This window comes from Trichosurus vulpecula, chromosome 3 (genome assembly GCF_011100635.1).
Source record: "Trichosurus vulpecula isolate mTriVul1 chromosome 3, mTriVul1.pri, whole genome shotgun sequence".
Classification (NCBI taxonomy): Eukaryota; Metazoa; Chordata; class Mammalia; order Diprotodontia; family Phalangeridae; genus Trichosurus; species Trichosurus vulpecula.
Window position 1 is genome coordinate 60,484,909 of NC_050575.1, and position 4,815 is coordinate 60,489,723.

Sequence of the window (4,815 nt, forward strand, 5' to 3'; positions counted from 1 at the left end):
GCATCAATTGCTCAAATAATTTCACCTTTCTAGGTTTCTCTTGACTTCTATGTTTGTGTTGCAACATTCCTACTCAGCTTTGGTCTTTTCATTAGGAATGCTTGAAATTTCTTCATTTGATTAATGATAAATTTTTTTTTCTTTATAAGATTATACTCAGCTTTTGGAGGTAAATTATTCTTGGTTGTAAGCCTATCTTTTGCCATTTGGACTATTGCATTCCAAGTTCTCCTCTCATTTACAGCAGAAGCTGCTGGGTTTTGTGTGATCTAGACCAGGGCTTCTTAAACTTTTTCCACTTGAGACACCTTTAGCACTTCTTAAACTGTGGGTCGCAACCCCATAGATTATGGTCCTTGGAATTTGAATTCTTTCTGCCTATTTTCAGTATTTTTTTTCATATGTAAGCTCTGGATTTTGATTATGGCATTCCTGGGATTTTTGCTTTGAGGGCTTCTTTCAGGAAGCGAGTAATCCAGGGATCCCTTGCATTTTCACTCTGCCCTCTAGTTCTAATAGATCTACCCAGTTTTCATGTACAATTTTCTGAAAACATGGTGTCCAAGCATTTTTATCATGGATTTCAGGGAGTCAAATCAGTCTTGAATTATCTCTGAATAACTTGTTTCTAAGTTGGTTGCTTTTGGTAGAAAATGACCCACATTTTCTTTTATTTTTTGATCTTTTGATTTTGTTCTAAAGTTCCTTGCCTCATAGTCACTAATTTCTGTTTGGGTTATTCTCATTTTCAGGGAGTCTGTTACCTAGCAAAATTTACCAATTTCTTTTCTGTTATTTATTTTCCTAACACTTCTTTTTCCCGGGATTTTACTTCATTTTTTATTTTAGGCATTCATGTTGTTTTTGTGGAAAAATACATGTTTCCTTTGAGTCTCTGAAACTGGAGAGATTATATGCTAGGATGGATTTTTGGGTGTCTTTGAATCTATAATAATTCTTTATCACTGTTAGTGTTTTCTTCTGTTTACTTTTATCTCCAACTTCACTTCCTAAATTAGAGCTTTGTGCCAATACCAGCCTATGCCTCTTGCTGAACTTTTGGGTGGAGTGGTTGGCCTTTCTCCACCTTGTTTTGATTCACCTGAGCTCCTGCCACTGACCTCCACTTCCTGTGGAGGCCTGAGGCCTGTTTATATTAGACGTGCTTTTATCCTCCCTGAATCTTGGACATTCAGGATAGTAAATCTTCAGGAGGCTTTATGATATCTCAGAACAGAATGCTACAGACCTGGATGACCTGAGCCTCAGATGTCTTTTTCTAGGCTCTGCTGCACCCAGGCTGGTCATATGTAAGATGGGAGTTTCCAACCATCCAGAGACTTTCTTGTGAGAGCCCTTCATTCTCACTGTCTCCAGACACAGAGCCTTACAGACTATAGGTCTTTAGTCTGTCTCTGATTACCCTGGTAGGCTGGCTGCTTGTTTGACTATGATGACACAGGGTTTACTAGAGGCCTCCTTTCCCATCGCCTGTGGGCTTCCGGCTGCCTTTTGGTGCAGTTCTGGGGTGGATTAAGCCACTTACTGTAGTTTCTCACTATATTTCTTGCTGGACCTGGAGTCAGGAAGACCTGAGTTCAAATTCATCCTCAGGCAATTACTACCTATGTGACCTATGTGACTAGCTACGATTAAGTGAGTCACTTAATCTCTCTGGACCTCCGTTCCCTCATCTGCATAACGGTTCTAATAATAGCAACCACCTCACACGGTTGTTATGAGGATAAAATGTATAATGCTAGGTATAATGCTTCACATACATTAAAGCACTATATAAAGGCTAACTATTGTCATTATTATTCAATCTAGTGTTATATTTAGGTTTTTGCTAAAAATCAGCTAACGGGAGTTTGGTTGTTTACCTCCATTCAGGTACCATATTAGCCAGAAGTGAAAATAATATTTCTTGAGGGCCAACGTGATCATGATCTAAGCTGAAAGAGATCTCAGAGGCCAGCTAGACTAGCCCCCTCATTTTACAGATGGGGGAACTGAGGCCCAGGAAGATTTAGTAACTTGCCAGTCACAGGTTACCAAGTCATCAGAGCAGGATTTAAACCCAGACCTCTGACTCCAGAGCCAGAACTCTTTCCACTTTACCACATCTCTTCCTTCTCCAGCCTATCTCCAATCCAATTGCAGCCTCCAAAAAAATCTTCCTCAAGGCCTTTCCTCTATGGCTACGTCCTGCCTTTTCGACCTTACCTTACTTCACACTACCCTCTTTCATTTTGTCTTTGTAACCCAAGCCCTCAGCATAATGTCTTGCACATGCTAGGTACTTCATAAATGCTTCTTGAATTCATTTGAATTGATGATTTCAATGTGCTACTTCCTGACTTAGACAAATCTACCATCATGCTCCCATGCAGTTTGCTCAGCTGTTTCAAGTTGATGGGCACCCACTTTGTTTCTAGTTCTACTTCAAAAAGTGCACCTGCTGATATTTTGGTATGTTTTGAACTTTTTGTTCTGTCTCAAAGTCCACTTTAAATGCACTTCATTCTCAATTCTATCCCTAGCTTCTCCAGGGCAGGGCCTGAGTCTTCTCTTCCTTTTTGTCTCCTCACTAGCTCTCCGCTGCACCCAGTGCCCGATTCTGGGCTTGCTGCACAGTGGATGCTTCCTTTATGCCTGCTGGGTGGCCTTCGTTTACCGGGAGCCTATGAGAGAGACTGTCCCCAGGAAGGGCCTCTCAAGAGGGGACACTGTCTTCAGTGGGTTCCAAAAACAAGCTGTTTATAACCAGGAGCCAGGAGTCTGTCACGAGAGAGGCCCAAAGCAGGCTAGGGGGTCATAGGCCCTTGGGCAGTTGACATTTCTCATAAACACTCTGGAGAAGAGCCTGCTGGGTGTGAGCCAGGGCAACTTCCACCTTCCTCCTGCCCCAGCTGTCCAGAGAGCAAAGGCTAAAGCTCCATGACCAAGTCATATCCCAGCCCCCATCAACTTTCCCTTTTACCTCTTTTAAAATGTCCTTCTCCCTCCCTTCCTCCCCTTACTCTTGTCTTCAACTTCCTCCCTCTGCTTTTTCCCTCTCCCTGTGTCTGCTCCTCCCCTCATCTCTCCTTTCTCCCCCTCCCTCTCCCTGCCTCCTCTTCCCTTCCCTTCCCTCTGCTCCCTACCCCTTCCTCCTCTTTCTCACTTCTGCCTCCCGCTTCTTTCCCCCATCTCCTTCCCTCTTTGGCCCCTCTCTATTCCCTCTGCCCAGGGCTCCCTCCTTCCCTTCCCTGTTCTCTTTTCCTCTCTGTACCCCAAATCTTACTTTCCCTGTCTCTTGTCCCAAACTTCTTCAACTGTTTCCCCTTTGTCTTTATCATTTTACCTCTTTTTTCACCTTCCTCACCCTCTACACTCCAGGCCCTAATTCCCATGGTTCTCCACTGCTCTTGTACCCCAGGACTTTCTGCTCTGGGCCCCTTGTGTGGGCTTGGAAGGGAGCCAAGCTTGGGCCTCCCTGCTTCTCTGCTGAGACTTGCAAAGGTCAGATGGTCCAAATGTCTAGACCTCTAACATTTAAAGGAAAGTCTCCTCCCTAAACTTTCCCTCTAAGTTTTTCTAACTAACCTTAAGTTGAAGGAAGGGGATACAGGATACAAAAGGCGAAGGTATTTTTACCTCTGACATAATGTTGTCACACTCAGATGATGATTTGCCTAGGATCCTGCCTCAGACACTTACTAATTCTGTGACCTTAGCCAAGTCAAGGACCTCTGTTGCCTCAGTTTCTTCATATGTGAAATAACAAAGTTGGACTCCATGGCCTCTAAATTCTATGATCCCATGACCCTATAGCCCCATTTCCAAGTAGCTCAATACATACAGAGTACTGCCACTAGGTAGAACTCTTGCTTGGATTTTCCCAGGTCCAAGTTAAACAGAAACTTGCTGTGTGATCTTTAACAAGTCACTGGAGTTCTACAGGTTGTAAATTTGCCCTTGGTAAAATGCTTATTTTCCTGGCCCACTTCAGATTTAGGAGATAACAGATTGTTTTCATAGAGGGTTCTGTAGAGGCAGGGGAAAAAAATTGTATTGCATCCATACTGAGCTGTAGTTACAAAAGCAGTCATTAGAGGATGGGGATCTTATTTTGAAGACCATGGAGCGGGGAGGAATCTCCCTATTGGGGCAAGAAGTGGAGAGCCCTAGATCCCTGGGTTTCGTAGCCTGACTCTCTGAATCAATTTCAGACCACTCTGTCTGTTACCAGTTCTCATTCCCTGGCCAGGATCCTGGCTTATCTCTTCCTATCTGAGCTCTTCTGGCTGGGCTTGTGCATTGGTTCAATGCCAGTCATCCTCCCCAGCCCCTATGTGGGTGAGTTAAGGGTATAATTATTCCCCAGCCCCAACTCTGGCTCTTTGTGCTGCTGCCTTCCTTGTCCTTCCCTATGGAAAGCAAGGCAGAGGAGGGAGGTAGAGAAGGGCTCAGGTTCAGGGCAAGCATCCAGGCAGAACTGGGGCAAGCTGGCACCACTAGGATTCTAGAGGGAGGCGGGAAGGAAGTAGACAGGAAAGGGAGATCTGGTCCAACCCCTTCATTTTGTGGAGAATAAGGCCCAGAGACATTATGTAATTTGCCCAAGGTCACATATGTAGTAAGCAGCAGGGCTAAAATTCAAACCCACATCCTCTGACACCCGATCCAGTGTCTTTTTTTAACCACACAGTGTAGAGGAGGGGCCGTGGCAAAAAGCACTTAACCATTCCAAAGTATACAACATGTGGATTCAAAGTATCTCTGTCTGGACAAGGCATATAGACATTGGCATTTGTAGATGCAGCAAATAAA